The sequence below is a fragment of the Panthera onca genome, chromosome B4 (genome assembly GCF_046562875.1).
Source record: "Panthera onca isolate mPanOnc1 chromosome B4, mPanOnc1 haplotype 2, whole genome shotgun sequence".
Classification (NCBI taxonomy): domain Eukaryota; kingdom Metazoa; phylum Chordata; class Mammalia; order Carnivora; family Felidae; genus Panthera; species Panthera onca.
In genome coordinates this window covers 41343549-41355996 of record NC_138345.1, presented here as the reverse complement: position 1 = coordinate 41355996, position 12448 = coordinate 41343549, and the positions used below count along the sequence as shown (strand labels likewise).

General features: G+C 38.1%; 1 protein-coding gene and 1 pseudogene across 2 annotated transcripts in view; both read right to left on the bottom strand.

The window, feature by feature from the left end:
- Positions 1 to 12448, bottom strand: part of CD4 (CD4 molecule) — a 43729-nt gene that overhangs the window by 11329 nt on the left and 19952 nt on the right. The gene's annotated exons all lie outside the window — the stretch shown is intronic.
- Positions 9226 to 11993, bottom strand: LOC132694811 (small ribosomal subunit protein eS27-like pseudogene; annotated as a pseudogene).

The following is a 12448-nucleotide window of genomic DNA, read 5'->3' as shown; positions in this document are numbered from 1 at the left end:
ATTTTCAACTGGACTATTTGGTTTTTGGGTGTTGAGTGGTATATATGTATTCTTTATATATTTAGGATACTAACCATTTATGAGTATGTCATTTGCAAATATCTTCTCCCATTCAATAGATTGCTTTTTACTTTTATTGATTGTTTCCTTCACCATGCAGAAGCTTTTTATTTTGATGTAATCCCAATAGTTTATTTTTGCTTTTATTTCCCTTTCCTCAGGAGACATATTTAGAAAGAAGTTGCCACAGCTGATGTCAAAGAAGTTACTGCCTATGTTCTCCTCTAGGATTTTTATGGTTTCAGGTCTCACATTTAGATTTTTTTTTTAATTTTTAATGTTTATTTATTTTTGAGAGAGAGAGAGTGTGTGAGCAGGAGAGTGGCAGAGAGAGAGAGAGAGAGAGAGAGAGAGAAAGAGAGAGAGAGAGAAAGAATCTGAAGCAGCCTCCAGGCTCCAAGCTGTCAGCACAGAGCCCAACGGGCTCAGACTCATGAACGGTGTGATCATGACCTGAGCCGAAGTCGGATGTTTAACCAACTGAGCCACCTAGGCGCCCCAGTATTGAGTTTTGAGAGTTGTTTACATATTCTAGATACAAGTCCTTTGTTGAATAGGTAGTTTGCATATATTTTCTTACATTTTATAAGTTGTCTTTTCCTCTTCTTAGTAGACTTTTGCAGAGCACAGTTTTTAATTTTGATGAAGATCAATTTGTACATTTTTCCTTTTATAGATCATGCTTCTGGTATCAAGTTTAAGAACTCTTTGCCTGGTCTAGATCCTGAAAATTCTCTCATATATGTTATACTTTTATACTTCACATTGAAGTTCATAGTCCAATTTGAGTTAGGAGTTGTTTTTTTTTTGTACTTTTTAAATGTTTATTTATTTTTGAGGGGGAGGAGGGGCAGAGAGAGAGAGAGAGACACACACAGAATCCAAAGCATCAGCGCAGAGCCCAATGCAGGTCTCAAGCTCACGAACCAAGAGATCATGCCCTGAGCCAAAGGCAGACCTTTAACTGACTGAGCCACCCAGCAGCCCCTTGAGTTAGTTTTTATTTATTTATTTTATTTTATTTATTTTATTTTTTTAATTTGTTTTTTCTAACGTTTATTTATTTTTGAGACAGAGCATGAACGGGGGAGGGTCAGAGAGAGAGAGTGGGACACAGAATCCGAAACAGGCTCCAGGCTCTGAGCTGTCAGCACCGAGCCCGACGAGGGGCTTGAACTCACAGACTGTGAGATCATGACCTGAGCCGAAGTCAGACGCTTAACCGACTGAGCCACCCAGGCGCCCCAAGAGTTAGTTTTTAAATAAGGTGTGAAACTTAGGTCAAGGGTTGTTGTTGCCAATGGTGGTATTGCTTTTACTTATGGATGTTCAATTATTCTAACACCATTTGTTGAAAAGGCTATCTTTCCTTCAATGAATTGCTTTTGCACCTTTGTAAAAAAAATTTTTTTGTTGTGCATATTTGCAAGGATCTATATCTGGGTTCTCTATTTTGTTCCATTGATCTATGTGTCTACCCCTCCCCCAATACCACACAATTTTCATTACTCTAGTTATATAATAAGTCTGAAAGCAGATAGACTGATTTTCCATACTTTATTCTCCTTTTTCAAAATTGCTTTAGCTCTTTGAGTTCCTTGGCTTTCCATATAAAGTTTTGAATAATCTTATTTACATCTACAAAAAATCTTGTTGGGACTTTGATAGGAATTGTGTTAAGCCTGTATATCAATTTGGGGAGAATTGACTTTCCAATGTTGAATCTTCTGATTATAAACATGGATGTCTCTCCACTTATTTAAATCTTTGACTTGTTTCATCAGTGTAGTTTAGTGCATGTCCTGTGCATGTTTGTTACATTTACATAAGTATTTTTTGAGCATTTGTAAATGCCATAGTACTTTTAATTTCTGTATGCACACATTCATTGCTAGTATATAGGAAAATAATGGATTTTTGTATGTTTCGCTTATATTCTGTAACCTTACTAAACTCACATATTGGTTCTAAGAGGGTTTTTTTTTAATATAGATTCCTTAGGATTTTCTACATAAATAATGACGTCATTTGCAAATAGGAACAGTTTTATTTCTTCTTTTTTAATCAGTATTTCTTTTATTTCCTTTTCTTGCCTTATTGTCCTGGCTAGGGATTGCAGTACTATGTTGAATATGGGTAGTAGAGCAGACATCTTTGCCCTATTTCTGATCTTAAGGGAAAATATTCAGTCTGTCATTATTAAATAAAATGTTAGTTGTAAGATTTTTTTTAGATGATTTTTAAATGTTCTCTCAATTTAGTATACTTTTATTTTTCTCTTGAGACTTCACTGTTGACCCACAAAAGCTGTTGTTTTCAAGTATTTGGCGATTTTCCTGTTACATTTCTGTTATGGATTTCTGGCTTGATTCCATGTGGTCAGAGAACACACTGCACAATTTCAATTCTTTTAAATTTGTTGAGGTGTATTTTATTGGCTCAAATATGGACCATCTTGGTATATGTTCTGTGGACCTTTGAAAAAGATATGCATTCTGCTGCTGTAGGGTGGAGTGTTCTAAAAATGTCAATGAGATCCTGTTGATTGATGATGTTGCTGAGTTCTTCTATACCCCTGCTGATTTTCTGTGGAGCTGTTTTGTCAGTTGTTGGGAGAAGGGTGCTGAAGACTCCAATTACCGATGTGGATTTGTCTATTTCTCCTTTTGATTCTACCGGAATTCCTTCACATATTTTGCAGATCTGCTGTTTGGTGCATACCAATTTAGGATTATTATGTCTTCTTGAGGAATTGACATTGCCATTATTATATAATGTTCTTCATTGACTCTAATAGTTTTATTGATCTGACATTGACTTTATCCAATATTAATATATTGATTCTTGCTTTCCTTTGCTTAATGCTTGCATGGCATACCCTTTCTCCATCCTGTTACAGTCAACTCGCCTGTGTCATTATTTTTTGAAGTGGGCTTCTTTCTTCCTTTTTTTTTTTTTTTTTTTTTAAAAAGAGAAAGAGAGTGTGAGTGGGGGAGAGGGGAAGAGGGAGAAAGAGAGAAGATCATAAGCATGCTCCACACTGAGCATGGAGCCTGACACAGGGCTTGATCCCACGACCCTGGGATCATGACCTGAGCCAAACCAAGAGTCGGACGCTCAACTGACTAAGTCATCCAGGTGCCCCTGATGTGAATTTCCTATAGACAACATATTGTTGGGTTTTGCTTTTTATTTATTTTATTTTATTTTTTTAAATTTTTTTTTCAACGTTTTTTATTTATTTTTGGGACAGAGAGAGACAGAGCATGAACGGGGGAGGGGCAGAGAGAGAGGGAGACACAGAATCAGAAGCAGGCTCCAGGCTCTGAGCCATCAGCCCAGAGCCTGACGCGGGACTCGAACTCACAGACCGCGAGATCGTGACCTGGCTGAAGTCGGACGCTTAACCGACTGCGCCACCCAGGCGCCGGGGTTTTGCTTTTTAATCTACTGTGTCAACCAGTCAACCTGTTTTTTGATTGGTATATTTAGACCATTTACATTTAATGTAATTATTAAAAGTTAGGGCTTAAGTCTGCTTGTTCTGTTTTTTGTTTTCTTTTTCCTGTCTTCCTATGGGTTACTTAAACATCTTTTTTTTTTTAAAGATTTATTTTTATTTAAGTAATCTTTACACCCAGCATGGGGCTTGAACTCTTGACCCTGAGATCAAGAGTCACATGCTCTTCTGACTTAGCCAGGCAGGCACCCCTTGAATGTCTTTCTGTAACACATTTTCTTAGAAAAGTTTTAGTTTTACAAAAATATTGTGAAAATGATAGACTTTCCATGTACTCTATACCTAATTTCTCCTATTATTGCCTTACATTAGTATAGAACATTTGTTATAATACATCAATATCAACACATTTTTATTAACTAGCCCATACTCTACTCAGATTTCCTTAGTTTTTATCTAATGTCCCCTTTTCACCCCAAGATCCCATCTAGGAGACCATATTACATTCAGTTATCATATCTCCTTTGGCTCTCCTTGGCTGTAACGGTTTCTCAGACTTTCCTTGTTTTGGATGATCTTAACATTTTTGAGGAGTACTGGTCAGTTATTTTATAAAAGGTCCCTCTATTGGGGGGATTTGTCCAATGTTTCTCTCTCTCTTTTTTTTTAAGTTTATTTTAAGAGAGTGAGAGAGAGCAAGGGAGAGGCAGAGAGAGGGAGAGAGAGAATCCCAAGCAGGCTCTGCACTGTCAGCACAGAGCCCTATGTGAGAAACACAAACTGTGAGATCATGATCATAGCTGAAATCAAGAGTCAGATGCCCAACCGACTGAGCCACCCAGGTGCCCCTCCAATGTTTTTCTCTTAGTTAGACTGGGTTTATGGGTTTGGGGGAGGAAGATCACAGAGATAAAGTTCGATTTTCATTACATGTCAAGGATACATACCATCCATGACTTACGACTGTCGATTTTGATCACCTGACTGAGGTAGCGTTCTTCAGGTTTCTCCACTGTAAAGTTATTCTTGCCCCCTTTTCCATACTATACTCTTTAGAAGTTAATAACTATGCACAACTCACACTTAAAGAGTGAGGAGTTAATGCTCCACATCCTTGAGAGCAGATTGTTTACATGAATTATTTAGAATTCTTCTACATGGGAGATTTGTCTCTTTCCCCCATTTATTTATTTATTCAATCAATTATTTTATCAGTATGGGCTCATAGGTATTTATTTTATACTTGGAGATGTAAAAATTTTATTTATTTATTTATTTTGAGAGAGAGAGAGAGAGAGAGAGTGAAGGAGAGGCAGAGAGAGGGGGAGTGAGAGAGGGAGAGAATCCCAAACAGGTTCTACAATGTCGTCACAGAGCCAGACGCAGGGCTCAAACTCATGAACTGTGAGATCATGACCTGAGCCAAAACCAAGAGTCAGATGCTTAATTGACTGAGCTACACAGGAGCCCCTGGGATGTAAATATTTTTAAATATGTTTTAGAATCCATTTTAATTTATCTGTGGTAGTTTTGAGTGTATCTCTTTGTATACTTTTAGTGATTAATCTAGGTATTACATTATATGTATATATAACCTATCACTTAGTCTACTTGTGTTATAATTTTACCTTATGTCCCTTTACATCTTTTTAACATCCCCATTTATAATTAGTTATCTTAAATATTTCTCCTACATACATTTAGAAACACATAGATAATGTTATAATTTTTGTTTCAAATGTCAAACTTAGAAACTTAGAAAACTCAAGAGGAAAAGGAAAGCCTAATATATTTATCCATACATTTGTTTACTTTGTTCTTTCTTCTTGATATTCTAAGATTCCTTCTTCATTATTTCCTTTCTGTTTAAAGAACTTCCTTGAGCCATTCTTTCACGGTAGGTCTGCTGGCAACAAATTCTTAGTTTTCTTTCATCTGAAAGCGTCCTGACTTCTTCATTCCTGAAGGATAGTATAGAATTCTGGGTTTACTGTTCTCTTCTTTTAGTATTTGAATAATATCACATCACTTCCTGTAGACTTGCATGGTTTCTGATGAGAACTCTGTTGCCATTTAAACTGTTACCCTGTAGGTAAGGTAGTCAATCTTCTCTGGTTGTTTTGAAGACTTGTTTTCTTTTGTCTTTAGTTTTCACAAATTTCATTGTGATGCGTTTTGATATGGAATTCCTTTGGTTTATCCTGATTAAGGTTTGCTCAGCTTCTTGAATCAATAGGCTAACATCTTACCAAATTTATGGCATTTTAAGCCATTACTTTTTTTCAGCCATTATTTTTTAAGTATTTTTTCAGTTCCATTTTCTTTTTCCTCTCCTTCTGGGACTACACTGACACAAATACTAGATTTTTTGTTATAGTTCCACAGGTCCCTAGGCTTGGTTCATTTTTTTTTTTTTTTTTAGTCTATTTTCTGTCACTCAGATTGCACAATTTCTGTTATTCTGTCTTGTAGTTCCCTGATTCTTTTCTTTGTCCTTTTCATTTTTCTGTTGGATCTATCCGCTGATCTTTATACTTTGGTCATTATATTTTTCAGTTCAAAATTTCCATTTGTTCTTCTTTTATCTTTTATTTCTTTGCTGAGTCTTTCCATTTTGTTCATTTGTTTCAAGTATATTTGTAATTGCTTGCTGAAGGATTTTTTTTTTTTTTATTGTGACTGTTTTAAAATCTTTGCCAGATAATTCTAACATTTCTGTCATCTCATTGTATGGGCATGCATTGATTCTTTTTTTCATCTCCAGTTTGAGAAACTATCTCCAGTTTGAGATATTACTGGTTCTTGGTATCATGAATGATTTTTTAAATAACTTTCTTTTTTTAAGTTGTTGGGTTTTTTTTAATCTATATATCCAACATGGGACTGGTACCTGTGACCCTCAGATCAAGAGTTACATTGTTCTCCAACTGAGCCAGCCAGGTGCCCCTGATGAATGATTTTTTATTGGAACCTAGGCATCTGAATGTTATATTATGAGAATTTGGATGTTCTTTAAACCTTCTATTTTAACTGGCTTTCTTTGACATCACTCTGACAAGGGAAGAGCATGGTGCCACCTTACTGCTGCCAGGTGGAGATAGAAATCTGGGTTCCCCTCTCATCCTCCATTGCCACTAGAGGGGAGTGCTCCTTATCACTGGACAGGGTAGAAGTTCCAGCTCCCACAAGGTGTCCATCAACCCTGTGTTAGTGCCTTTGTTATTTCTGGGTGATGATGAAAGCCTTGACTCTCCACTAAACCTCTTCTGACAACCACCCAGCAAGGAGGGGTGCCTCATGACTGCGGGTGGAGGTGGAAATCCAGGCTCCTTATGTGATCTTTACTGACAATGCAGGGGGGTTAGGACCCTTTCCACTGGCTGGTGCCTCATTACAGCCTCAGGAGGGTTCAAGTTTAGGCTCTTCACTCAGCTTTTTCTGGCATGGGAAAGGGTGGGACCCTTCTTCTGGTGTTTGACAGGAGTAGAGCAGTTACTGTCTATTACTTTGTCTTGCTAGTTTGCTCCTTTCCTGGTCCTTTGGCTAGAGAGAGCAGGCTTTTGTTGATGCTTATTTTTGTCTGTGTCCGTTGAGGCTTCTAGGTTGCTGGCTTCTTTAGCTCCAAGACTGGGATATACAAGGCAAAAGAAAATTCCCCACCATGTTGATCCTTAGGCCCCTGGGTCCCTACCAGTCTGCCCTCTTCTCTACATGTTTCAGAGTCTTCTTATGTTAGCTCTATAGGTAATGTCCAGGGTTTCCTGTTGTACTTAGTGTATTTAGCAAAAAGTATGTTACTAGGGACTGAATTGTGTTCCCTCCAAATTCAGATGTTGTAGCTCTAATACTCAATGTGATGGTATTTGGAGATGGGGCCTTTGAAAGGTAATTAGATTTAGATGAAGTCATGAAGATGGGGCCTTCGTGATGGGATTTGTGCTAAGAGGAGACACCAGAGAGCTTGCTTCCTGTGTCTCTGCCATGTGAGGACACAGCAAGAAGCCACCCCCTGTAGGCCAGGAAGACAGTTCTCTCCAGAACCCAACTGTGTTGACGCCCTAATCTTGAACTTCCAGCCTACAGTACTGTGAAAACATAAATTTCCACTGTTTGATTACCTAGTTTATGGTATTTTGTTATGGCAGCCTAAGCAGACTAATACATATGTCTACTCTATTTTCCTGAAAGCCCTAATTTTTTTAATTACCTGAATAACTTTCCACCATTGTACCATAGTTCAATTCTTTCCTCATTAATGGATATTCGGGTTGAATTTTATTCTTTCATGTTATAAGCAATGCTTATGACAACATTCTTGTGCAGATATCATGAAATATTCACAATTTTATCTCTGCCAAGTAAATTTTACAGAGTAGCTAGTACTTCATGTAAGAGTTTATAATTTTGTATTTACTAAACATTGGCAGATGACTTTAAAAATTTTTTAATGTTTATTTTTGAGAGAGAGAGAGAGACAGAGTGCAAGCAGAAAAGGGGCAGAGAGAGAAGGAAACACAGAATCTGAAGCAGGCTCCAGGTTTTGAGCTGTCAGCACAGAGCCTGACGTGGAGCTCAAACTCATGAACTGTGAGATCATGACCTAAGCTGAAGTCGGACGCTTAACCAACAGAGCCACCCAGGTGCCCTGGCATATTACTTTTAAAAAATAGTCTAGGGGCGCCTGGGTGGCTCAGTTGGTTGAGTGTCCAACTCTTGATTTCGGCTCAGGTCATAATCTCATGGTTCATGAGTTTGAGCCCCACATCAGGCTCTGCACTGATAGTGTGGAGCCTGCTTGGGGTTCTCTCTCTCTGCCCCTCCCTTGTTCATGCACACCTGAGTGCTCTCTCTCTCTCTCAAAATAAATAAACTTAAAAAAAATAGTCTAATAATTGATTGTCCCATCATTATAAAATGTTATGAGGAAGTAGGTTAAAAACTATATACAGCATGATATCATCTATTTAATAATATATATATCATATTTTCCACACTAAACAAAGCCCAGTAGGAAATAAATAAAAACGTTAACAGAGGGTATCTCTCAATGGTGGAAGTATGCATGCACTTGATTTGTTTCCTATTTATTTACTTATTTATTGGCCTCTGAGGAAAAGGGAATCTTCATTATTTATTCTTTTTTGCATTTGCCAAATATTCTGTAATGAGCACATAATACTTTTTAAATCTGGAGGGGAAAAAAACCAGCAACATCAATAAAACTTGGCTAAAGGAAGTAATATACTGGAAGGTGCAAATTAATATATAGTCAAATCTTACAGCAGACACCATTTGAGAGAAAGTTGTATACCAGAAGATATCTAAAGATCAAGCTGACCTGGCCCATCAATATTGCTTCTAGGAATTTATCTTTCAAAGACATTTGCATATATGCCCAGAGATGCAAAGTTTGATTCACTGTTTGTGATAGCAGTAAACTGAAAATAGCCTAAATGTGCAACAGTATGGGATTAGTCAAATAAATCATGGTCTAATTATGAAAAAGAATTATGCAGTCCCTGAAAATAAGTGAGGTAGAAATATAGACAGATATATATATATGTATATATATATATATATATATATATATATATATATATACAAACACACATATGAAAATAGAAAAACCTTCAAAATATCTAATTTAAAAGAAAAAAAAGCAAGGTTAGAAACACTATACAAAGTCTTCTTTTGTTTTCCACTATATTATATCCCCGGCACCTAATGTAGAACATTACCTAACCCTTGTAGGCACTCAATATATACATACCCATATATACATACGCATATATGATGAATTTATTATTTTATGTAAGAAAAGAAGGAACGGTATACATATATGCATAGATCATCTCTTGAAGGAAACACAGAAACTGGTTAAAAGCTGCCTCTGGGGAAGGGAACTGAGAAATTGAGGATCAGGAGTAGGAAGGAGATTTATTGTCACATATTAAAAATGAGACAATAAGCCCAAAATGGAGTCACTTATGCTAATCCCCACATCAGCAAACCAAGACTCTCCTAGGAATGTAATCTTTAATTAGTGAGTCTGGAGCTACCTGGTCAGCACTAGTGAAGAAGTCTGCCTGATACACACTCTCTGTCCCCCTTAGGAAGGTGACCTTGCCTGAAACAAGAGTTCTTTGCTGATAAACTTCCTTTTTTCTGCCCTCTCTCTGCCTTTAAAGCCTTTCATTTTCTATAGCTCCTTGGAGCTCCTATCTATTTGCTGGACAGGACACTGCCCAATCCATGAATCATTGAATAAAGGCAATTAGATCCTCAAATTTACTCAGTTGAATTTTGTTTTTTCATAGATTTGGAGGCAGTGGTGGGATAGAAGGAAACTTCTGACAGCTTCAGGGACAATGAGAAACACAGGCTTGGTACTTGTGAACCCTTTTGAGTTCTCTGTATTTCTCACCATTTCCGAGAGCCATAGGTGAGTCCCTCTCGGCTCTGAGCTCTGCTCTCTTTGCATCAGGCTCCTGATCTAATTAACTTCCCAGTCCATTCCTCATTTGTCCAGAAACACTAGTTCCATGTTGGGAATTGCTGGTAATTTGGACCACAATTGACCATTTAATTGGAAACCCCAGCCCTTGATTCTACCTCTAGATTCCAAACTGGGAACTGCTGGCAATTTCTCATTTACTTGGAATCCTTCCCTAGATTCCACTATGGCAACTGCTGTTTGGAATCAGCCCATGGTCCCCATTCTTTGGGGTTTTCTAGTACAATCCCTTCGCCAAACCCCAGTTTCACCTCAGGAGTTGCTGGTGGTGCACACAGGGCCTTGTCTTAGCCAGGCCACAGTAACATCTCTTGCTTAAGGCTGGTATGTTAAGATGCACCTGTTTGTTTTGTTTTGTGTAGATAAAGGTTATTGCTAATGGAAATCCCAAAAGTAGCTGCAGAATTGATGAGCACGGGTTGAGCACTTAAAAGCTGTCAGAGGGGGCGCCTGGGTGGCTCGGTCGGTTGAGTGTCCAACTTCAGCTAAGGTCATGATTTCATGGCTCATGGGTTCAAGCCCAGCGTTGGGCTCTGTGCTGACAGCTCAGAGCCTGGAGCCTGCTTTATATTCTGGGTCTCCCTCTGTCTCTCTGCGTTCTCCCGCTCATGCTGTCTCTTAAAAATAAATAAACATTAAAAAAATTTTTTTTTAACTATAGTTACATGATCTTGGTAGACTAACTGGAATTATTGAACTGGTAAGGCTTTCTGCGATATAACACAAATTCAGGACTTTGTGTGGATCGTTGGCATTGCTTTCTTCTAAATGAACACCCCTCTGTGAGTCTGGCTGTTCTACCTGTTGGCTGGCACATTGTTGAACAGCCTACACAAAGAGCATGGCTGAAAACCATGGTAGTCTTCTAGCAACCTGGACATTTTACATCCATAAAATAGGAATTTGGGCTTTGAACTAGCTGTTTCTTTTTATGTATTTTTCTTTTCCTCTTCCCAGGCTGGATGTAGTAAACCTCTAGCCAAAAGCATGTTGACAGGACCCAGCCGGTCCTGATCTCTAAGGTGACACTGCTAGCAGGCAGCACGTGATCAGGAGAATGGCATCAACTCTTACCAAGTGTTCTAGGAAGAGTTAGTATCTGTTCTTCTCAAACTATGCAAAAAATACAAGAGGAAGGAAAACTTCCAAATTCTTCTGAGGCCAGTATCACCCTGAAACCAGATAAAGACACCACAGAAAAGAGAACTACAAGCCAATATCACTCATGAATATAAATGCAAAAATCCTCGACAAAATATCAGCAAACTGAATCCAACAAGACACTAAAAAAATCGTACACCACTATCAGATGGGATTTATTCCCAGGATGCAAGGGTGGCTTCAATATTTGTAAAACAGTTAACATCATACATCACATCAATAAGAAAAAGGATAAAAGCCATGTGATCATTTCAATAGACGCAGAAAAAGCATTTGACAAAGTACAACACCCATTCATGATAAAACACTTGTGCAAAGTAGGTCTTGAGGGAATATACCTCAACATAATAAAGGCCTGTATGAAAAATTCACAACCAACATCCTACTCAATGGTGAAAAACTGAGACCTTTCCCCCTAAGATCAAGAACAAGACAAGGAGGATGTCCACTCTCACCACTTCAATTCAACATATTTGCTTAAATCACAGCAAATAGACAACATAAAGAAATAAAAGTCATCCAAATTGGTAAAGAAGAAGTAAAACTCTCACTATATGCAGATAACATGATACTGTATATAGAAAACCTTAAAGACTCCACCAAAAAGCTAGTAGAACTGATAAATGTAGGGGCGCCTGGGTGGCTCAGTCGGTTAAGCCTCCGACTTCAGCTTAGGTCACGATCTCTCAGTCTGTGAGTTCGAGCCCCATGTCGGGCTCTGGGCTGATGGCTCAGAGCCTGGGGCCTGCTTCCAATTCTGTGTCTCCCTGTCTCTCTGCCCCTCCCCCGTTCATGCTCTGTCTCTCTCTGTCTCAAAAATAAATAAATGTTAAAAAAAAATTTTTTTTTTAAAAAAGAACTGATAAATGCATTCAGTAAAGTTGTAGATACAAAAGCAATGTACAGAAATCTGTTGCATTCCCATACACTAATAATAAAGCAGCAGACGGTGAAATTAAGAAAACAATCCCAGGGGCACCTGGGTGGCTCAGTTGGTTAAATGTCCGACTTTTGATTTTGGCTCGGGTCATGATCTCACAGTTCGTGGGATCAAGCCCCACGGCAGGCTGTGTGCTGACGTCCCAGAGCCTGCTTGGGATTCTGTCTCTCCCTCTCTCTCAAGCCCTCCCCTACCCAATCTCTCACTCTTTCAAAATAAATATACACTAAAAAAAGTTTTTTTTTTTTTAAAGAAAGAAAACAATCCCATTTACAATGGCACCAAAACCAATAAAATATCATGGAATAAACTT